The sequence below is a fragment of the Hypanus sabinus genome, chromosome 6, assembly GCF_030144855.1.
Source record: "Hypanus sabinus isolate sHypSab1 chromosome 6, sHypSab1.hap1, whole genome shotgun sequence".
NCBI classification, from domain to species: domain Eukaryota; kingdom Metazoa; phylum Chordata; class Chondrichthyes; order Myliobatiformes; family Dasyatidae; genus Hypanus; species Hypanus sabinus.
Genome location: NC_082711.1, coordinates 60,886,511 through 60,910,912, shown reverse-complemented (window position 1 = coordinate 60,910,912; position 24,402 = coordinate 60,886,511). Strand labels below are relative to the sequence as shown.

The following is a 24,402-nucleotide window of genomic DNA, read 5'->3' as shown; positions in this document are numbered from 1 at the left end:
AAATCTCTAAGGACTTTAAAGCTCAGATTCCCAGTTACATGTCACAAGTTGCTCAGTGAAAACGCAGAGAGATTCACACTGGGGTGCATCTTGCAAAAATATCAGTACACAAACTCAAATTGTGTTCATGTTAATAATAAATGAAAATTATCATTCATAAATGAAGTACTTTTACTAGTTTTCTTGGCCCAGGTTCTTCCCAGAAGAAAAAGGTGTAAGGAACTGGAAGAATATCGGTGGAAGATTACCTTCTTACCTGATAAAAACAGCTTATTAAAAAAAAATACAACAGTAGTTAAAAATAGAAAATGTGAGGGATGTACTTTAAATCTGACAGTATCTGTGAAGAGGAGTGATGTTGTCCTTGATTCTGTGACTTTAGGGTCTTGCTTTGACCCTAAAGCAAATATGGTACTACAGCAGAAAAGCTGACACATTTTCTTGGTTATGCCGTATGTTGTGAGCTGAAATTTCCTGTCCTCTGCACTTTAATAACACTAATAGCAATTGGGTGTTTGAAAATGTATGGATTTTAAATCATAAACAAAAGAGATTCTGCAGATACTGGGAATGCTGAGTAAGACACACAGAATGCTGGGGAACTTAGCGGGTCAGGCGGCATCTCTGGAGAGGAATAAAGACGCGATTTTCAGGCTGAGACCCTTCATCGGGGTACAGACTTCAAACGAAAGGATTGATTTTCTTACTTTGCTTCAGTTTTTGATATCCAAAAGGTTTGTTTTGATGCTCTTTACTGATTTTCTTTTGTTACCCTTCTGCTTTTAAATCCACATTCAGGCAAATTTGGAGGTGGAAAAACCATCTTCCCCTTCCCATCACCACAGAAGGTAGTTTATTGACAACTCAATTCACTTCACTTTATTTCAACAAATGGCTGAATGCTCTGTATACAGTTGTCTAAAGTCTATTGTCCTTGACAAAATCCCAGCTCTAGTGCTGTAAATGTGTTTTTATAATAGCTGTGCCTCTACTCAATTTATTCCAACGTTGCTCCAACATTGCTATTTGTACTGGTTATTTCCTGTGCTCATAAGCAGAACAAATGTAATTCAGTCTATTCTCATTCATCACCATTAAATGTAACAGATCATTCATGAAACAAGCACACAGAAGATGCTCGTCAGTGCACAATGGAGTCCCACCAGGATTATGTAGTTCCAAATCCCATTAGAGCTGTCATCCATATCCAGGTAAAGGAAATGATTGAATTCTAGAGCAGCGATGGACTGTCCCGAGTATTAAGGTAACCTTTGCCTAAATGTAATTTTAAGTAGCTCTTGTAAAATTGAAGCCAGTTGGAATAAAATGGGAAAATCCACTGGCTGGAATTACATCTGACATAAAGGAAGAGTTGTGACCATTGGAAGATGATCATTTTAGTCCCAAGCTATTGCTGATGTTATTCCTCAGGGACTTTCTGAGGTCAAATCATCTTTAACTGCATTATCATTGACTTCCTATTCATCCTGAATGCAGAAACACAGGTGCTCAATAATAATTACACTGTGCAGTTCTATTTGCAACACGTACATTAGTCTGAAATTTAATTGGAGCAGCTGCATAAATAATAAGTCTGCAGCAAAAGAAAATCTGATGCTGGGCATTGAGTGGCAAATCACTGATTTGCCAGAGTTTTTCCATCAGTGAAAGGCACAAGTAGAATATTATTTAATGCACTGCATAGTCAGAATAAATGCATTTAAACAATGCTCATGAAACTGAACATCATCCAGCGTAGAGACCATCCTCCACCTTCAGCCTCTCCTGTATGCCAAAAGAAACACTATTTTAAATATTCAGTTCCTCTGCTACTGTTATTGTGTCTGGATTATATACCATCTTCCAACTACATTCCAACAACTTCCTAAAAGTTCTTTGAAAGCAATGTTCAAATCTGTAGCCTATATCATTGATAGGGACAAAAATTACGAGTGCATGGAAGCATTTCCACTGTAATGATTGCTGGCTCTTCCAGCAATACTCATAGCCTATGTGTGGGAAAAGCAATCTGTTTTCTGCTTCCTGTTCTTCTTTGCTATGTATGTGTGTGCTTGTTGTTTCAAACCCGTGTTAGACTCTCTGCTAATATTAATTAGTAGGTGGGAGGTGTTGAAAAAATACTTTCAATGATTAGAGTTAGGTTTAAATGTGCAGCTTAATTCTGTACTGCATGAGTAAATGATTAGAGGATGATGGGTCTTATAAGAAGCAAAGATTCAGAAGTCCTAAGCACTGTGAAGATAGCAGAGTGAAATGATAGAAGTTTTGAGCCATATGAGAAACATTAATCATCAGAGGAAGATTAAGCAGAAAACCTGGTAATACCTTCTTTTTTTTTAAAGATTTTGTTGCTTTTCTTTATGCATCACAATCTTCTTTGAAGTGAGACAGGAGGTAATTCAAAATAATTTTATACTGATACTGAGTTCCGGAATAGTCAATTGATTGATTGTATCAACATTTGCCTTATTCTTAGATGTTCTTAAAATTGGAAGTGAAAAATCTGTTCAATATAAGCTTTTGATAACATTTCAGATTACCACTTGTAAGGAAATTCATTTCAGGGTAACAAAATGAATATTTCCCTCATATCTCAGTGCAATTCATTTTTGATAACACAGTCATTTTTTTCAATTCCTCCGTGAAAGTAAAGCATAACGAACTCTACCTGAATAGATTGCAACATGTGGAGACTACATATCTTTTGAGGTCTTGCAATGTATCACTGCATCATGAATAAACATTAAAATTCTAGTTAGAGAGGCTTGACACTTCGCTTATGACATAGAAGGAGGATATTTGCATCCACTGAGTTCAGAATCAGAATCAGAATCGGGTTTATTATTACTGACATACGTTTACTGGCAGCAGCACAGACCAATAAATAAAAATATTACTCGAGGTTATAATAAGAAATATATGAAAAGGAGGTAGTGTCAACAGAGATCAAAAAGTGAGGTAGTGTTGATGGGTTCATGATCTGTTAAAAATCTGATGGTAGAGGGGAAGAGTCATAGAACAGTACAGCACAGAAACAGATTCTTCAGCTCAGGAGGGCTACGGTCCAGGTGCTGGACTAGGTTGCTCTGCCTAGTCCAGCACCTGGGCCGTCGCTGTCCCTACATCTCCCATCCATGTACTTGCTCAAACATATCTTAAAATTTGCATTTGAACATATATCTACCACTTCCACTGGCAGCTTGTTCTACACTTGTACTATCAACTAAGTGAAGAGGTTCTCCCTTAGGTTCCCCTTAAATATCTCACTTTTCACCTTTAGCCTATGAACTCTAGTTCCAATCTCACCCTACTTCAGTGGAAAAGGCCTACTTGCATTTACCCCCATAATTTTGTATACCTCTATCATATCTCCTCTCATTTTCCTACGCTCCAGGGACAATGTCATAATCTATTCAACCTTTCCCTGTAACTCAGATCCTCTTCTTCAGTTGTCCATTGGAATCCGATGACGACATCCACTCCTTTAACGGTGAGATCTTTGATGGCAATACAGTCCAATCCTGGACCCACAAGTTCTATTGCAGGTGGGACATGCACATGTGGTAGTGGTGGTAGTGATGTTAACCATGGCTGCATTTCTCCTGGCTCTCTTCGGCTGTCTTCTGGTTGTTCTTTCCATCTCCACAATACAAACCCCATCCCTACACAGCTGTCGCCAAGTGTTATGGTCAGCAGCAACATCCTCCAGGTCTGCAGGTCTGATCTTGCACTTCCTTAAAGCATTCTTCATCTGATCCTTATAGCATTTCTCTGGCCCTCCAGCTGAGCGACGACCATGATGTAGCTGGCTGTATAACACTATGCGGGGTAGCTGACATGGGGGCATCCTTATCACGTGCCTCAGATCCATGAGCCCTGACAACAGCCTTGTAACTTTTCATTTTACTCTTTCAATCCATTGATGTCTTCCTGTAGGCAGCTGACCAAAACTGCGCACAGTACCTCAGATTTAACCTCACCAACTTCTTATACAACTTCAACATACATCCTAACTCCTGTAGTCAATACTCTAACTTATAAAAGTCAATTTATCAATCTGCCTGTGCTGCAACTTTAAGGAATCATGGATCTGTATTTTCAGCACCCTTTGTTCTTCCCCACTCCTCGGTGCCCTGATGTTCACTGTGTAAGAATCTATTCCTAAAACATTGAATGTGTTCTTTCAGGCTTCTGTACCTCTTCCCTGATGGTAATAATGAGACAAGGGCATGTCCTAGATTGTGAGGGTCCTTAATGATGGATGTCATTTTCTTGAGGCAGCACCTGTTGAAGATGTGCTCAGCGGTGTGGAGACTAGTGCCCATGGCTGAATTTACAAACCTCTGCACCATTTTTTGATCCTGATAATTGGTGCAACCAACTAGAATGCTCTCCACAATACATCTGTAGAAATTTGATGGAGTCTTTGGTAACACAACAAATCTCCTCAAACCCTTTATGAAATATAACTGCTGGGTTGCTTCAATATGTTGGGCCGAGGATAGATCTTCAGAGATGTTGATACCCAGGAACTTGAAAATGTTCACTCTTTCCACCGTTGACCCCTCAATGAAGATTTGTGTGCATTCCCATGACTTGCCTTCATGAAGTACTTTATCAATTCAATGCACATTAAGTGTGAGGTTGTTGCTGCGATACTTTTCAAGGAGCCCATCTATCTCACTCCTCTATGCCTCCTTGTCATTATCTGAGTTTGTACCAACAACGGTTGTGTCATCAGTAAATTTATAGATGGTGTTTGTGGTGTTTTGTCTTGGGTGTAGAGTGAGCACACCAGTGGGTAAAGCATACATACTTGAGGTGTGCCTGTGTTGATTGCAAGTGAGAAGAAGCTGTTATTTCTGATTTGCATGGACCTCCATTTCTTGATGAAGAAGTCAAGGGTCCAGTTGCAGAACTTCAAAACCTCCCACCATCCAAAGATGTACCAATGAGTAGGTTAATCGGTCATTGAGGGATGATTGTGTTGAATGTTGAGATGTAATCATAATGTTTGTGATGTTTTTATGGTCAAAGTAAGCATAGAAAGCATTGAGCTCATCTGGAAGTGAAGCCTGTTGTCATATATGTTGCTTGATTTCACTTTGTAAGAGGTGATGCAATCCAGCCCTGCACAACATTCGAGCATCTTTCATTGATTTGTTTAGTCTAGGATTTCCAGTTTATCCATGGGATGGCTTTCCGGAGATCATGCTTGGACCTCGTTACTTCCTTGGTCACCAAACTCGAATGCCTCTGATCTGGCTCTCAACAGATTGTGGATCTTATGGTTCATCCAGTTGGAGAAGAATCTGAATGATTTTGTGGGGAAACACTCATCTGCCACTGTTTCTTATATTCATTCAGATCCACAGATGAGTCCTTAAACATGGTGCAGTCCACTGACTTGAAAATATCCCATAGTTGCTCCTCGGTCTCCCGCGACCACCCCTTTGTTATCCACATCTCGGGAACCTTGCTGTTTAGCCTGACCTACAGATTTAATCCTAACCTAATCAGAGGCCAATTTATAATGTTTAACTAACCTACTAACTGGTATGTCTTTAGACTGTGGGAGAATACTGGATTACCTGGAGGAAGCCCATGTGTTCCACAGTGAGAATGTACATACTGCTTATAGAGGATGCTGGGATTGAACTCCCAACTCCAAAGCCCCAGCTGTAATATTGTCACACCAACCACAATGCTACCATGGCGCCCAGGTACTTGTTGTTCAGGTAGCCAAAGGCCTATTTGAAGAGCCAGTGAGATTGCATCAGCTATAGACAATGTTCTCTCTGATTTTTAGTAGTCAGTGTGTGCAAAAAATCTTATGTTGTGCAAATTTTGTTTCTGTGACAGAAGTATGTGTGCACTGAATGCACACATGGCACAGTTTATATAGTTTTACAAAATATTTGACATAAAACTGCACAGAATAACAACAAAATAACATACATATTTAAGTCGCTCTTATTTTTTCTCTCTCCTGTCTTTGGCATTTACCCATTCTTAGTAAACTCTATCTAGACTAGTGGTTGCCAACTTGTCGATCGCGACCGACTGGTTGATCTTTGAGACTTTCCCAGTAGAACTTGAAAAAAAAAGAAAAAGAAATACACAAACACTGTTGAGAGATTGTTTCTGGGTTGCGGGGCTTTAGTTCCGTTCTTTCTGGCCAGTGCGCGTGTGTAGCTCCCCCGCACTACACAGTGTACTTCAGTGGTTCCCAACCACCGGGCCATGAGGGAACAATATGAGTCAGCTGCACCTTTCCTCATTCCCTGTCATGCCCACTGTTGAACTTGAACCCATGCGAGGTCATCACTTGCCTAAACGCAGTGACACAAGCACCAGTGTTCGCCTCGCGCAGCCAGCAAGAACCGCCGATGCTACTGGCCTGGAGTGTGACTAGCGGGAAGTGCCGATGTTACTGGTCTGGAGTGTGGCGGGTGAGAACCACCGATGCTACTGGTCCGGAGTGTGGGCGGCGGGAAACGCCGATGCTACTGGTCCGGAGTGTGACTAGCGGGAAACGCCGATGCTACTGGTCCGGAGTGTGGCCGGTGGGAAACGCCGATGCTACTGGTCCGGAGTGTGGCCGGTGGGATACGCCGATGTTACTGGTCTGGAGTGTGGCGGGTGAGAACCACCGATGCTACTGGTCCGGAGTGTGGCCGGTGGGAAACGCCGATGCTACTGGTCCGGAGTGTGGCCGGTGGGATACGCCGATGTTACTGGTCTGGAGTGTGGCGGGTGAGAACCACCGATGCTACTGGTCCGGAGTGTGGCTGGTGAGAACCACCGATGCTACTGGTCCGGAGTGTGACTAGCGGGAAACGCCGATGCTACTGGTCCGGAGCGCGGCTGGTGAGAACCACCAATGCTACTGGTCCGGAGTGTGGGCGGCGGGAAACGCCGATGCTACTGGCCTCCCGGAGCGTGGCCGGCGGGAAACGCCGATGCTACTGGCCCGGAGCGTGGCCGGTGGGAAACGCCGATGCTACTGGTCCGGAGTGTGGCCGGTGGGAAACGCCGATGCTACTGGTCCGGAATGTGGCCGGTGGGAAACGCCGATGCTACTGGTCCGGAGTGTGGCCGGTGGGAAACGCCGATGCTACTGGTCCGGAGTGTGGCCGGTGAGAAACGCCGATGCTACTGGTCCGGAGTGTGGCCGGCGGGAACCGTCGATGCTACTGGTCCGGAGTGTGGCCGGTGGGAAACGCCGATGCTACTGGTCCGGAGCGTGGCTGGTGGGAAACGCCGATGCTACTGGTCCGGAGTGTGGCCGGTGGGAAACGCCGATGCTACTGGTCCGGAGTGTGGCCGGTGGGAAACGTCGATGCTACTGGTCCGGAGCGTGGCCGGTGGGAAACGCCGATGCTACTGGTCCGGAGTGTGGCCGGTGGGAAACGCCGATGCTACTGGTCCGGAGTGTGGCCGGTGGGAAACGCCGATGCTACTGGTCCGGAGTGTGGCCGGCGGGAAACGTCGATGCTACTGGCCCGCAGCGTGGCCGGTGGGAAACACCGATGCTACTGGCCCGCAGCGTGGCCGGTGGGAACCGCAGATGCTACTGGCCCGCAGTGTGGCCGGCGGGAAACGTCGATGCTACTGGCCCGCAGTGTGGCCGGTGGGAAACGCCGATGCTACTGGCCCGCAGCGTGGCCGGTGGGAACCGCAGATGCTACTGGCCCACAGTGTGGCCGGTGGGAACCGTCGATGCTACTGGTCCGGAGTGTGGCCGGCGGGAAACGCCGATGCTACTGGTCCGGAGTGTGGCCGGCGGGAAGTGTCGATGCTACTGGTCCGGAGTGTGGCCGGTGAGAAACGCCGATGCTACTGGTCCGGAGTGTGGCCGGTGGGAAACGCCGATGCTACTGGTCCGGAGTGTGGCCGGCGGGAAACGCCGATGCTACTGGTCCGGAGTGTGGCCGGTGGGAAACGCCGATGCTACTGGTCCGGAGTGTGGCCGGCGGGAAACGCCGATGCTACTGGTCCGGAGTGTGGCCGGTGGGAAACGCCGATGCTACTGGTCCGGAGTGTGGCCGGTGGGAAACGCCGATGCTACTGGTCCGGAGTGTGGCCGGCGGGAAACGCCGATGCTACTGGTCCGGAGTGTGGCCGGCGGGAAACGCCGATGCTACTGGTCCGGAGTGTGGCCGGTGGGAAACGCCGATGCTACTGGTCCGGAGTGTGGCCGGCGGGAAACGCCGATGCTACTGGTCCGGAGTGTGGCCGGTGGGAAACGCCGATGTTACTGGTCCGGAGTGTGGCGGGTGAGAACCACCGATGCTACTGGTCCGGAGTGTGGCCGGCGGGAAACGCCGATGCTACTGGTCCGGAGTGTGGCCGGTGGGAAACGCCGATGCTACTGGTCCGGAGTGTGGCCGGCGGGAAACGCCGATGCTACTGGTCCGGAGTGTGGCCGGTGGGAAACGCCGATGCTACTGGTCCGGAGTGTGGCCGGTGGGAAACGCCGATGCTACTGGTCCGGAGTGTGGCCGGTGGGAAACGCCGATGCTACTGGTCCGGAGCGTGGCCGGTGGGAAACGCCGATGCTACTGGTCCGGAGTGTGGCCGGTGGGAAACGCCGATGCTACTGGTCCGGAGTGTGGCCGGCGGGAAGTGCCGATGCTACTGGTCCGGAGCGCGGCCGGCGGGAAGTGACGTCGCTACTGGTCTGGAGCGCGGCCGGCGGGAAGTGACGTTGCTACTGGCCGGGAGTGTGGCCGGCGGGAAGTGTCGATGCTACTGGTCCGGAGCGCGGACAGATGGGCGCCGCCTCTGAACCTGTTCACCACACCGAATGTTCGTGGGGAACCCGGTGCTAAAATATTCGCAGACGACCAATTTGGGCTCAAGGCTCCATATGTATCAGAGCAGCTACCTCACTGCGATATACTGAAACAAACTTTTGTCAGCCGATAGATCCTACAAGGGGGGCGGGCAGGCCCTGTCACGCTCCTTGCTCGGTTAGTCGCTCTCTCTGGACTGCGAGCACTGCGGTCCCGGCACAGGAACCTCCGGCCCTGACCTTGTCCTTTCACCCCACCCACGACCAGTGGCCAAAGGAACTAGGGTAAAGGATGAACTGATGGAAATTTATGTTAGGCAAGAAATGGTGTTGGATAGACTGTTGAGCCTGAAGGCTGATAAGTTCCCGGGACCTGATGGTTGGCATCCCAGGGTACTTAAAGGGGTGGCTCTAAAAATTGTGGACGCATTGGTAATCATTTTCCAATGTTCTATAGACTCAGGAACAGTTCCTGCTGATTGGAGGATGGCTAATGTTGTCCCACTGTTCAAGAAAAGAGGGAGAGAGAAAACAGGGAATTATAGACCGGTTAGCCTGATGTCAGTGGTGGGAAAGATGCTGGAGTCAATTATAAAAGAGGAAATTACAACACATTTGGATAGCAGTAGAAGGATCAGTCTGAGTTAGCATGGATGTATGAAGGGAAAATTATGCTTGACTAATCTTCTGGAGTTTTTTGAGGATGGAACTATGAAAATGGACAAGGGAGAGCCAGTGGATGTAGTGTACCTGGACTTCCAGAAAGCTTTTGATGAAGTCCCACATAGGAGATTAGTGGGCAAATTTAGGGCACATGGTATTGGGGGCAGAGTACTGACATGGATTGAAAATTGGCTGGCTGACAGGAAACAAAGAGTAGTGATTAATGGGTCCCTTTTGGAATGGCAGGCTGTGACCAGTGGGGTACTGCAAGGTTCGTTGCTGTTTACAATATACATTAATGATTTAGATGAAGGGATTAAAAGTAACATTAGCAAATTTGCCGATGACACAAAGCTGGGTGGCAGTGTGAAATGTCAGGAGGATGTTATGAGAATGCAGGGTGACTTGGACAGGTTGGGTGAGTGGGCAAATGTAATGCAGATGTAGTTTAATGTGGATAAATGTGAGGTTATCCACTTTGGTGGCAAGAACAGGAAGACAGATTACTATCTAAATGGAGTCAAGTTAGGAAAAGGGGAAGTACAACGAGATCTAGGTGTTCTTCTACATCAGTCAATGAAAGCAAACATGCAGGTACAGCAGGCAGTGAAGAAAGATAATGGCATGCTGGCTTTTATAACAAGAGGAATTGAGTATAGGAGTAAAGAGGTCCTTCTGCAGCTGTACAGGGCCCTGGTGAGACCCCACCTGGAGTATTGTGTGCAGTTTTGGTCTCCAAATTTGAGGACGGACATTCTTGCTATTGAGGGAGTGCAGCGTAGGTTCACAAGGTTAATTCCCGGAATGGCGGGACTGTCATATGTGGGCTTGTATACACCCGAATTTAGAAGGATGAGAGGGGATCTGATTTAAGCATATAAGATTATTAAGGGATTGGACACACTGGAGGCAGGAAGCATGTTCCCGCTGATGGGTGAGTCCAGAACTAGAGGCCACAGTTTAAGAATAAGGGGTAGGCATTTTAGAAGAGAGATGCGGAAAAACTTTTTCACCCAGAGAGTGGTGGATATGTGGAATGCTCTGCCCCAGAAGGCAGTGGAGGCCAAGTCTCTGGATGCATTCAAGAGAGAGTTAGATAGAGCTCTTATAGATAGCAGGGTCAAGGGATATGGGAAGAGGGCAGGAAAGGAGTACTGATTGTGTATGATCAGCCATGATCACAGTGAATGGCGGTGCTGGCTAGAAGGGCTGAATGGCGTACTCCTGCACCTACTGTCTATTGTCTATTGACCAGCCGCACCTGGCCAGGGTGTCTGGCGGCGGGCGGGCAGACGCTGGAGATCAGGCTGGGGGGCTGTCTAATGAGGCAATGAAGCCCTCAAAACTGTTTCGGTACCCTGAGTCCGAGCAAAAAACTTGGGCAGCGCGGGACAGCAGTAAGTGCCGAGAGCCGCGAAAACTAAATTGCAGAATAGACTGGACATAAGGAACCTGCTTCAAGTATTGCTGTATTCCCGTCGTGTTTAACACCCCCTCCCCCGCCAGTCGGCGGGTCCACAAGAATATTGTCAATATTAAACCAGTCCGCGGTGCAAAAAAGGGTGGGTACCCCAGGTGTTTATACATTATTTCTACTTCCAGGTTGTGGGGTTTTACTTCCAATCTTTTCTGCCCCAGTACGCATGTGTGTAACTAATCGATCTGGGGTCGATCTCGCCTTTCAGTAAGGCTGAGGTAGGGGATCTTGGGCTTAAAAAGGTTGGTGACCACTAATCTAAACTAATAGAACTTCCATCCAATTGATAGCTTCTGATTCTCATTAACATACCCAATTGACATTTACCTAAACGGTTTCTCAGCTTGTTTTTGAGTTGATTCATTAGGCTTAAACCTCGCTTGCAGTCTGCACTAGATGCAAGAAAGGTTCCCCCAATGTCCATCAACTGTGCAAGGTCACAAAACTATTCATTTTGAAGTACAAATGCCACCATTTGAGTAAAGTTTGAAATCAGTTTGGATTTAATTTTTTCTTGCACGGAAAATTTGAAATCATTAAACCGTCTAACTATTACAGTATTTTCAGTTAGAAGATCATGATATTTTTGACATTTTAGACTTTGATCTCCTCTGGGTTTAATTGTTTTTGCTCTTGCTCATCTGCACTCAACTGTATCATCCCACTTCTTTCCACTAGCATATTCTCCAGCAACTTTTGCATCATGACAATACAAACAGATAACTCCAGTTTCCGAATCATACATAAATATTTCTCGTAGTTGAACGTTCATGACCTCATGAGCTTTCAGTGTAGCAGTCCCTACTATTTTGTTAAGCCATTGAACTTTAAACAGATTTGCAGTTCTTTTGCTCTTCATGCCCTTCACTTCTTTTGAATTCAACATAGTGAATCAATATTTTTTTCAATAAAAACATAGTAAGCTATCTCCAGGACTTGAAACAGATCTTTGTAAGCTTTACAATATGAACACTGTCCACCAAAGATGGATGCTGCCGTGATGCAGCTGTACAAACGGAACAGGAAAGGTGAGGTGACGTAAACTAGTGACATGCATTGCAGAATTTGAAAAACTGACCAACTAGTTAACAGAAACATTTAGCAAAAAGATTATTTTCAGTAAGTATAATTATTAATTACTACATTATTTTAGGCAACACACACAAAATGCTGGTGGAACACAGCAGGCCAGGCAGCATCTATAGGGAGAATTGCTGTTGACGTTTCGGGCCGAGACCCAAAGTTATTTTAGGCAACTAACTTTTTGTGTGCACATTAATTTCTTTCGTGTGCTGGTTGAAAAATGTGTGTGCGCTCACACGTGCACAGCTTAGAGGGAACTTAGGCTATAGACCAATTGTGGCAGTAGGCAAATTAATGTTGTGGAGGTCCTTGCTGCAGGATTTGATTCTAGCTATAAGCAACCTCTCAAAGCACTTCATCGCAGTAGATGTAAGTGTAACTAAGCGATTAGTCGTCGAAGCAGCTCATCTGATCTTATGGCTCATAGTGCCCACTAATTTTCTCTGTAGCTACTGCCAGCTCCCATTTCTCCTTCCCTCTCCCCCTCACAATCACTGTATGGTACTAGCTGTGCTATCTTACCCACACTGGTAATGCTCTACTTAATGGGAGAGTTTGTACATCTGCAAGGAATTGGGAATCCTTTTGGGAAAGGTAGGAACACTTCCGTAACTAACCAACTAACTTTCATAACCCACAGCACAATGACCACTTTATGCACCACTTATACAGGATTGAAATAATGCTTAAAGTTGGAGGGAGTTAAAAATATAGAGGAGGCGATTCTAAAACTGCTTCTCTGAGCAATCTCATTCCCTGACTTAAGTTCCTGTCTCTTGCACATTAATAATCCCACCTGCCACCTATTAAACTGGCGATAATTAATAATTAGCCTATAAAGCCACATACCTGGGTTTGTGGGAGGAAGCCAAGGTACACTTTGGAAACTCTATCGTAGAGAAGCCATGCACAAGAGCACACGATCAAACGCAGGTCACACTGGAACTGTGAGATAGCTGAACTACTTACGCTACCATTGTGCTGCTCTCGATGTCACCATTCTTCAATTATCACTTGGTCTTAATAGTAGAGAAACTTCCTCAAAAGCACCATGGAATACTGATGACAGCATTCCAAGAATGACATTCACCATGATCTCATCTCCTTGAAGGCACTGAAGAATGGGTAATATGTGCTAGTTGATGCCTGTAAATAATTTTAAAAAAAGGCATGGGCTGGCTTAAACACATGCTGACTAGCCTTAATTGGTGACAGCCGCTTATGAAATTAGGGCCTCCGCTGAGACTGTATGCCAGTTAGGAGTGTGATTAAGTGCTAGCTGCACATAGTAATCATATAAATGGGAAGACAGCACTAAGCTGATTCCTTGCTGCTAAATGGATTAATCTCACGTTTACAGGCTGAGGGCCTAATTTTGAGGACTACACAACTTAGCTTTATTAATTTTTAATTACTAAATTGGAATAGTATAAAGTTGAATGTTAATGCATTTCTGTAATGTTATTGTTAAGTTAAACAGAAAGTGAAGGAAACATTCAGCAGGAGAGGTAGTCGCTGTATGAGGAGTTATAATGCAAATGTGTTTGTAGACTGAAAAAAATCAGAACTGCCACAAATCATTTAAAATGGATGACGTAGGGGGACAGCTAATGGAGCTGCTGCTTCGGATCTCCAGTGACCTGGGTTCAAGGTGACCTCTGTCACTCTCTATGCATAGCTCTTACGTTTTCTTTTCAGTCACCATTTCTTCATACATACTCACATACTCACATTTCTTCAGACGTCTCAGAGATGTAAGTTGCTGTAAAATTGTCCCTAGTGTGTAAATGAATGGTAGAATGCAGGGGAGTTGATAGGAATGTAGGGGGAATAAATGGAACTAAAGTAAATTGGCATTTGATGATCATTGCAGACTTTGTGTGCTGAAGGGTCTGCTTCCATCCTGAATGAACTAAGCTATGATGTAACATGTTGAATAACATCTTTGTTCTGTTGGATACCATTTAAAAGCTCACTGAAGAACTACCAGATGCTTCTGGTACACCTGATAATAGATCTGTATAATTGTCACAGCACAGGAAGAGACTATTTGGCCGTTCTGTTCGATGTTGGTTCCATATAGAGCAGTCCGATCTCTTCTGTAATCCAAATTCCAGCATCTGCATTCTCTTCTATCTCCAATCCTGTCTCTATCATTTCCCTACTCCTTTCCTGTAGCTTTTTGAAATATTCGTTCCCAAATACCTATGCATTTACTTCCAAAAGTGCTCATTACATCATTTCCACCATCATTACTACCATCATTACTAATAATGGTTTGGATCTGTTCACCCAATCGCTACCTCCTTTGCAAAATCTGTGTTCTTGCTTGAATCAACTGGTAATGGAACAACTGTTTATTTGTTTATCTAAAATGTTTTTATAATATACTGATATCTGCCTGGCAGGTAGGATCGTAATTGATATCCAAATGATAGAAGCCCTTTGAAAATGCGGCATTTGAGAAGCATGGTAACAGACTCTTTCGGCCCAATGAGAAGTGCCACCTAATTACACCCATGTGACCAATTATCCTACTAACCTGTATGGCTTTGGAATGTGCGAGGAAAACGGGGCACCTAGAGGAAACCCACAGGATCATGGGGAGAACATAAAATTCCTATAGACAGTGACAAAATTGAACTGGGGTTACTGCGCAGTAATAGTATTATGCTAACCGCTACGCTTGAAGCTGATCTTATCATCGCCAGAATTTACTTGGCTATCACAGCAACAATGCCAAATGATTTCCTGAGGCCCTTCACAAAAGTTTTACTGTTGAACATTTGACATCAAGCTACACAAGGAAGTAGTAGGTCCATTTAGGACAACTTTATGGAATGTTATACGGGAGGACAGGGAAATAATGTGTTTCTAAGGAAGGAGATAACCTGCAGCAATGAAGCTGAAGTGGAGAAGCTGCAATTCCTCTCCTTGGAGCAATGACGATTGAGAGGGGATTTGAGAGACCTTAAGGCTTAGGAGCAGAATTAGGCCATTCAGCCCATTGAGTATGCCCCACCATTCCATCATGACTGATCCCGGATCCCACTCGACTCCATACACCTGCCTCTTGCCATATCTTGTGATGCCCTGACCAATTTTGGGAAATGATCAACTTCTGCCTTAAATATATTCGTGGACTTGGCCTCCACCGCAGTCTGTGGCAGAGCATTTCACAGATTTAGTATTGTCTGGTAAAAAATATTTCCTCCTAACCTCTGTTCTGAAAGGTTGCCCCTCAGTTTTGAGGCTTTGCCCTCTAGTTCTGGATACCCTCACCATAGGAAACATCCTCTCCACACCCACCCTATCTAGTCCTTTCAACATTCAGTACAGAGATATAAGAGCACGATAGGTTTAGAGGTGATAAATAGAAAGAAGCTGTTCCCTTTATCAGTTAGTTGCTTAAGTGATCAGGGAATAGATTCAATGGGCTGGGCAAAAGACAATGGCAATGTTGTAAACAATAAAGAGCAGTTATGATATAGAGCTCACTACCTATAGGAATCATTGATAAAGAGTCAAGCAGAACTTTCAGGAGCAAATTAATGCATGAGTGATTAGCCTTCATGATGTACTGTGTCAAAGTGAAATTGATGAAGCTACATTAAAATTATACTCACAAATCTCAATTCTGTATTTCTTTTTGAGGTGGAAGCCAGTTTTTATCCAGTTGATGTTTTAGGGAGGCCTCCTTTGGGCTTAGCACTAATGATGCTTCAGTGTATTAAAAAAAAGTGGAATAAAATTTCCAGATCAACTGTTGTAAATCAGTGCAAGGAATGGGTCTTTAGTGACTATGTAAATGAAAGGGCTGTGCTTTGACCAAATCTTAGCATGCTGTGGCTGCTTTCTTCTTACTTTCTACCTATAGAATGGCTTTCCTTAATATTGCTTTGGTTTAAGGTAGACCTGTTGTCTCTGAGTTAGAAAATTAGGGATTTCCATCCAGAGGTAAAAGTTTGCAAAAAATATAAATGGATTCCGCTGTGCACAATTGAGGAAATACTGCACTGTAGTTTTTTTGAATGGGATTTTAACTATGGCCTGCAGGGGATTATTTTGATGTAAAGTAAGGAGAGTTTTCCAGTGTGTTGAGGTCAGTATTTAGTCCTTGATTTAAATCATAACCAATGGATGATTAGTTTCATGTCATATTGCTGTTTGAGGGGCCTTTGAAATGCAGTGTAAAAATTGACTGCTGTTTTTTCCTGAATTATAATAAAAGTTAACATATTTCAAGAAGTACCCACTTAGTTTTAGCTTGCCTCATGATGCTCCAAGATGGTTAAAGGTTTTATGTAGCTTTAATTAATTTTTTAAAAATGTTGGCTGGCTACCATAATAACAGCTTGACAATCAAATCTATGTAATGGCTGGAGAAGATGTCACCAGAAATTTGAGCTATGCTCTTTATTGCAATGAAGAACAGACTTTACAATTCATAAACCAGCTTCAAAAGATTAAAATATTAAAACATCTGTACATTTTTAAAGTTCGCTTCTCTAGATCAAGATCGTTCAAAGTTAACCATCAATTTCTTCCATCAGTATGTTTAAGTCAAAAGTATAATACAATTAGTGTCTACTTCAGAAATGTTTGGAATGTTTTGAAATGCTTGTTTAATTTAAAAACTCTGGTAACATGAATTAATATATTTCTAAATGAATTAAAATAAACATGAGTCTTGGCCATAATTTGTCACTCCGCTTATTAGTAATGCATATTGACCCAGAAATTCAGCTGAGCAGTGGATCTTAGTGCTTTCACAAACCTTCAGTGTGATGGACAAGCAGCTCCTGCTCATTATGATCTGAATGTGTGGCACTCATAGTGATGAGTATCACAGTCAGATCATAATGAGCATTGTAATCACAAACCGATTCCCAATCTATGAACACACATTCAAGGACTCTACAACTCATGTTCTTAGTATTATTTATGTACTATTTATTTATTATTATCCTTTTGGTTTTTTTTCTATGTGCACAGTTTGCCTTCTTTTTCACATTGATTGTTTGTCAGTCTTTGTGTGCAGTTCTTCATTGATTCTATAGTATGTCTTTGTTCTCCTGTGAATTCCAGCAAGAAACGGAATCTCAGGGTAGTTCATGGTGACATACGCATACATACTTCGATAAATACATTTACTTTGAACCTTGAATTTTGAAGGACAAAGCTAAAACATCACTTTGCAATGTCGGTGGGTGAAACAGGAATTCAGATTTTCTACATCCAATGGCTGATTGAGCTACACTGCAAAACTGGTTTGTATTGACACTACTGGCATCTTTATTTAGTAGACCACCAGCAAGATAGGTAGATGTACTTGTCTATGTGTAGAGCTAGATTGAACAGGACTGGGGCTAGTAGATCCACCATTGGCAGACCTATCCGGGCTGCTGCTTCAAGAAGGCAACATTAAAGAGCTCCACTACCTGAGCCATGTCATCTTTTCACAGCTATCATCAGGCAGGGAGGTACAGGGGCTTGAAGTCCCACACTAGCAATTTCAAGAACAGCTCCTTCCTTTCAACTATTTGATTCTTGAACCAACTTGCGCAGTCGTAATCACTACTTCAGTATGGCAACTTTATAACTACTTTGACCACTTTGCACACAGTGGGTTTTGGGTTATCTTCTTCTGATTGTGTTCTTTCTTGTTTAATTTTGTATAATTGGTTTTTCTTGTAAATGTTGTGAATCTGATGCTGTATGCCTGTGCTGCTCCTGCAAGTAAGTTTCTCATTCCATCTGTGCTTGTGCATATGACATAAACTCAACTTTGACTTTGTCCCCAGGTTCTGTCCACCAGTCAATGCTATCTAATCTATCTATTCACTCTTCTTATTTACTTGTCTGATAGTTGCTCCAGTATCAGTTGTGATGTAGTTTTCCATTTGTTTCATCAGCAATCTGTCACTTTCTTTGCTACATGGAAGTAAGACAAAAGGAGATTGCAACGGGCTTCACATTCAGATCCAAAGATTTGCCCCTGTGCTTTCCTTATTAAGGATATTTGTATATATAGATTGATTTATCTTGGGCAAGATAGTTATTATGAATGAACTCAAAATGTAATCTGGTAAGATGCAGAGAGTAAATGTGCATAATAATACCATAAATAAATTGTAATTCTACTGCCCTCACTGTGCATATGTATACAGCTATGCAGCAATCTAATCAACTTCTTAAAAATCACCTGAGACTGAAGCTTTCTGCAGGGTTTTTAATGAGATCTCTTTACTTTGATGTTGCTGTTTCAAGGGCAAATAATGAGTAGATAGAGATGAATATCTTCCATCGTACTCTTCAAATCGAATCAAAACTAACCCACACAGTAAGTAATATAAAGGGGCTGGGTTGGAGGAGCCATGTATCTGTTTTCTATCTGCATTGTATTTTGTGCTGTGTGTTTATTACGGTAGATAGTCACATGTGGACATAGTAAAAACTAAGAGTTTAATTACGTATTCATACTCTGTCTTTGGGTGTCAGTTTAGTTTTAGGTCTAGTGCAGAGAGTCAGAGGCAGCCTGGTAATATCTTTTTTTTTTGACAGCTTAAACATGCTTAAGTCCACTTAATAACATACAAGGAAGCATGAGTATGTTTAATATGCTAACATTATTTATTTTGTTATATTACCTATTTTAGTTTCATTATTTTTTTTATTGCTTCAAGATTGTTTTGCTAGTTTTGTAATAGAGATCAAATGTATACTTTGACCTTGGAGCTGTGTTGTTGGATTGGATTGGAGAGTGCATCATACGGGATTGCCCTCTGCCCCCCGCTTAGTCTCTAAGAAATGTCGGTTTGTTGGAGAAGCTGCTACAGGAGCACTCGATATGTTTCAAGCATCGTGCTTCAACAGCACACCAAGCAAAGGACTGTAAAGCTATTACACACTGCACTGAGTGCAACAGTGACCAGCACATATCAACACTTCATTCAGGGCCCACACCTTGGGTTCCTACTGGTTCCAGCAAACCCACAGCCCAGCACCGCAGGGAGCCAGCTGAGCATCCATCAGATGTACAGAGCACAGAGGTATGCAGGAAAGGCCAACATCTACCAAAGGCAAAAAGTAAAGACAGATGTGGTATTAGATGATCAGAGCAATGTGTCTTTGGCAAAATCAGCAATCTTTGACATGTCAGAAAGAAGAGAAAATCTGCAGATGCTGGAAATAACACACAAAATGCTGGAGGAATTCAGCAGGCTAGGCAGCATCTACTCATTCAGTATTCAAAGTTCTGTTTCACCATATACTCTAAAGACATGTTCTGGAATGTTCCAGGAAGAAGAGGAAGTGGATCTGTTGTGGAGTCAATAGGAAGGAAGTCTGCTTACTGTTGCCAACACTCATTGACTGACCATATTCCCAAAAGCAGAGATGAACTCCCAATTCCTGATGCTGCACGTGGTCATTCACATCTTTTAGACACACCTGACAAAATTTCCCCCACTTGACCCTTCTGCTGAGATTCTCCTGTTGCTTGGCAGAGACACCATCTGTGCACATAAGGTATGTGCACAGTGCAATGGTTTGCTCAATGCACATTATGCCCAATGACTGGAGCTGGGTTGGGTCATAATGGGTGAAATCTGCCTTGATGATACTCATCAGCTCACTCAGTACATTTAGGACATAATGTTCTGGAGAACGGATGTCCAAATCACTTCAGTCCCCATGAGAGTGGAATCTGTATGAAAGGGAAGATTATAGTTAGGCAAGCCAAGTGCCCAGACGTACTTGCCTCTGCTCAATCAGATTTAGAAAAGCTGGTCTTCTGTCACTTGGAAGATGATTATAAACTGTCACCTTTCATTGAAGATCAGGTCTTCCTTCAAATCATGAACAAAATAATTTAGCCAAGATGAAAATAGTTGGCCAGCTCTCCTTCCTTTCTGCTCTCCATGACAATTCCTCCCAAACAACAGAGAGTAGGCCTTGGTTGACTCAGTCACACATTGAGAAAGAAAATAGAAGTGAAACATCATTATGTGGAGTTGATGGAGAAACACTTCAGGAACAATCATGCTGAGCTAACTCCACCACCAGATTCGAACAATAAAAAACAAATTTAATGTTAACCACCCCCACAGAGACTCGTACAAATACAGATTGTCTTTGATTTATGTGCGTAGTTCAAAGGTATAACATTAAACAATGTGCTCTTGTGGGGTCCCAGACCTCAATAACAGTCTGCTTGAGGTTCTCGTGCATTTCGGAGCTAAGTCCATTGCCGTGATGGCAGACATTGGATGAATGTTCCACAGGATCTTCAAGACTATCCCAGATTCTTGTGGTATTGTGACAACCAACTGGACAATGATATTCTGGAGTACTGCGTGAGAGTTCATGTATTTGGTAACTGTTCCTCACCAGCTATGACAATCTATGGCCTTAAGAGGACAGCTAGCAAGGGAGGGGAGGAATTCAGGATTGAAGCACAGAGGTACATAGGAGAGACATTTTTATGTTGATGATGGTCTTGAATCATTATCTAGTGCAGAAGAAGTAGTCAGCATGCAGTAATCAGTGCAAGACATGTTGGTGCTATCTAATCTCAGATTGTATAAGATCACATCCAATATGTTGAGGTCATGCAACATTTCTCATCTGGAGATCTGACCAAAGGTCTACAGAATCTTGGTCTGGGACAGAACGTCCCTCCTATGCAGCACAGTCTAGGTCTTGGATGGAACATCATTATCAACATCCTTACTTTTCAGGTCGCTGATATCTAAAGACCCTTTACACGTCATGACATGCTACAACCATTAACAGCCTATATGACCCTCCGATTTACAGCTCCAGTCATTATCCAGGAATACTTCACGTTCAGAGCTTTGACCTTGGATGCTTGTGGAAGGAATGTCCCTCTCCCAGAAGAGAAATATGAGCAGTGGCAGCAATGGTGTTCTTCTCTTCAGGATCTTAAAAACTTGAAAATTTGAAAAACCGACACTACAATCCCACTATCTACAGTAGTTGTCACCAACCTGTGGATCGCGATCGACAGATTGATCTTTGAGACTTTCCCAGTAGATCCCAAAAAAAAAAGAAACATTAACACACAAATACTGTTGAGAGATTGTTTCCGGGTTGCAGGGTTTTAGTTCCATTCTTTCTGCCCAGTGCGCATGCGTGTAGCTCCCCCGCACTACACAGTGTACTTCAGTGGTCCCCAACCACCGGGCCGTGAGGGAACGATATGAGTCAGCTGCACCTTTCCTCATTCCCTGTCATGCCCACTGTTGAATGTGAACTCACGTGAGGTCATCAATCGCTTAAACGCAGTGACACCCTTGCGCCAGGGATCACTGGTTGGTCTTAGGTAACCAGCAAGAAGTGCCCTTGGTACTGGCCTGGAGTGCGGACAGATGGGCGCCGTCTCTGAACCTGTTCACCACACTGAATGTTTATGGGGAACCCGATGCTAAAATATTCGCAGACGACCTAATTCAGGCTCAGGGTTCCGTAAGTATCTGAGCAGCTACCTCACTGTGATCTAATGAAACAAACTTTCGTCGGCTGATAGATCCTGTGGCGGGGGGGGGGGTGTGGGCGCCCTGTTGCACTCCTCACTTGGTGGGTCACTCTGTCAGGACTGCGACCGCCGCAGCGGGGCCAGGGCCATGGGAACAGCCACACTTGGCCAAGGTGTCCGGTGGCGGGTGGACGGGAGGTTGTCTAATGCGGCAATGAAGCACTCAAAACTGCTCTGGCACTTTGAGTCGAGCGCCCTACACTTAAAGACAAACCCATTCAGTTTTGTGAGCGGAAAAAACGTGAGCAGCACCGGACAGCAGCTAAGTGCTGAGAGCCACGAAAACAAAATTGCGGAATAGACTGGACATAAGGAACCTCCTTCGAGTATCACTGTATTCGGGTCTTCGGGTCGTGGTTAACACCCCCATCCCCCCCCCCCCCCATTGGCTGGTCCGCAAGAATATTGTCAATATTAAACCAGTCCACGGTGCAAAACAGGTTGGTGACCCCTGGTGTTCATATGTTATTTCTACTTTCGGGTTGCGGGGTTTTACTTCTGGTCTTTTCCGCCCCGGTGCGCATGTGTGTAATTAATGGATTTGGGGTCAATCTTGCCTTCACTAAGGCTGAGGTTGGGGATCTTGGGCTTAAAAAGGTTGGTGACCACTAATCTACAGCCTAAATGAAAGAGGTCTGTATCTTCTGTGATGTGTCAACTAAAGCTATTGCTGCTATGGCATACCTGAGGGTCACAGATACTGCCGGATATTTTGAAGTTGGATTTATCCTGGGCAAGGCAAAGTTTGCTCTCAAACCAGATCTCACCACACCAAGCCATGAACTTGATGCTGCTGTTCTTGTAGTTGAGATGGCACAGATGATGACTAAAGAGCTGAATACAGAACTAGATGATATCAAGTTATTTACCGACAGCAAGGACGTGCTTGGCTATTTATTTAATGAAACAAGGAGATGCCATGTTTATGTACATAATAGGATCCAGTGTATTAGATGATCAACCCAGAAGAGCCAATGGAACTATGTTCCTACTGATCTTAACTGGCTGATAATGCCACAAGAGGGCTTTTGGGTAATCAGCTCACCCTCTCCTCATGGTTAACTGGCCCAGCATTTCTTGCTGATCCTCAACAAAATTAGTGGGAAATTTTTGATGTAACTGAGCCTTGGGCAGATGCAGATATATGTCCTCAAGTGTTGACCAACATCACCCATTTATCACCGTTCCAACTTGGCAGTGTGTAGGCTTTGTGCAATTTTCAAGAAGGGAGACGGTTACCAGAGCAATTGCCCAGCTTTCGTATATTGCTCATTCCTTTAGAGGAGTAGCCAAAAACTGCCTTTGCAGTGGTTGGCACATTTGTAAGCTATCTCTCAGTGCAGAGCAACTGAATTGGACAAAGGTTAGAATCCTTCTTGTTGTTCCAAAACAGGTTTAGGTAGAGAAATTGCAGAGCATCACAAAGCTGGAACCTCTTCCAAAACAAAGATTCCTTCTTAAACACTCTCCCTTTCTTGACTCAGAGGGGTTACTGCAAGTTGGAGTGCATATTAAGAAGGCACAACTCACTTCAGTGGAAACTCACCCAATCGTCATTCAGGGTGAGCACCATGACACCTCTCTGCTCAATAGACATTACCACAAACATGTATGCCATCAAGTTCAGTACTTTTGAAGTGAGAACAGTTAACAATTATGTTGTACGACTGTTTTCAAGATCAGTATCTGAGATTATCTCAGAATTAGTGAAGTAATCACTTGATTTTTAGTGACATGCACAAAATGCTGGAGGAACTCAGCAGGCCAGGCAGCATCTATGGAAAAGAGTAAACCATCAACTTTTTGGACCTAGACTCTTCTTGTGCCCTGTTGTTTAAAATACTATAATAATTAAAACTACATACTACCAACAAACAGGAGACATGAAATCTTCATACAAGTGTTCTTTCTTCTTCCAGACAAATCATGTGATAGTCATCTAGGGCAGAAGTTACTAGCACTTAGCCCAGTACAGAGTGATCTCTACCACCCCTCTCTGACACGACAGAATCTTGAAGTTTGTCGAGCTGTAGCTCCTGAAACTGCTGCCTCCTCTAGAAGACAGAGGTTGGTTATTGGCTGATCCAAACAGCTGGTCTTGGTACTGAAGTCCACCTGTCACACAAAATCCTCTTCTGTCTGGAAAAACTTGAATGATTCTTCCCATTATCCATGAGGTTTGAGGCATTGTGTCATCAACTGTAAGCACAATATTTCCTGGGAGGAAATTGCATTTGATACTTGACCATTTCTGATGTTCCTGCAGCTGGGGTAAATATTCCTTGACCCACTGTTTCCAAAGGAAGTTTGACATGTATTGGACCTGCATCCATCTACGATGAGGATAAACATCTTCCTTTTTGAACTTTCTTTGTAGTAAGGATGATGAGGTCTTCAGAAGCAATAGATCATAGGTGTCAAACTCAAGGCCCGCGGACCATATCCGGCCCGGCGTACAATTATATCCGGCCCGCGAGATCATTTCAGATAGATCTATTATTTTAATTATTAATGGCCCGGCGATATGAAGCCTATGATTGTAAGTTAATACCAATCATAAAAATGATGCTTGCTCAGCAGTCTTCTTCATAAGAAACGGAATTTGTGAAGTGAAACACTTTGTAGTTATAGCAGAGACTGAGACACATGAGAACAGGCTGAAAAAACGGAGGCAATGAAAGCTGCGTTCGCATGCGCCCGACTGATCCGGCCCGCATGAAGCTGCATTTTGTCCAATCCGGCCCGTGACCTAAAATGAGTTTGACACCCCTGCTGTAGATGAACAGGAGTTAATGCTTCCAA

The 24,402-nt window shown here is 43.9% G+C and overlaps 2 long non-coding RNA genes across 2 annotated transcripts in view; one reads left to right on the top strand and one right to left on the bottom strand.

The window, feature by feature from the left end:
• The window catches only part of LOC132395514 (uncharacterized), a 43,816-nt gene extending 30,794 nt beyond the window's left edge, over window positions 1–13,022 (bottom strand). Inside the window, exon 1 of the long non-coding RNA XR_009512634.1 lies at window positions 12,891–13,022. This is a non-coding gene — a long non-coding RNA (uncharacterized LOC132395514). The remainder of the gene's footprint in view (window positions 1–12,890) is intronic.
• LOC132395515 (uncharacterized) overlaps window positions 1–24,402 on the top strand; it is a 170,421-nt gene that overhangs the window by 104,989 nt on the left and 41,030 nt on the right. The window lies entirely within an intron of this gene.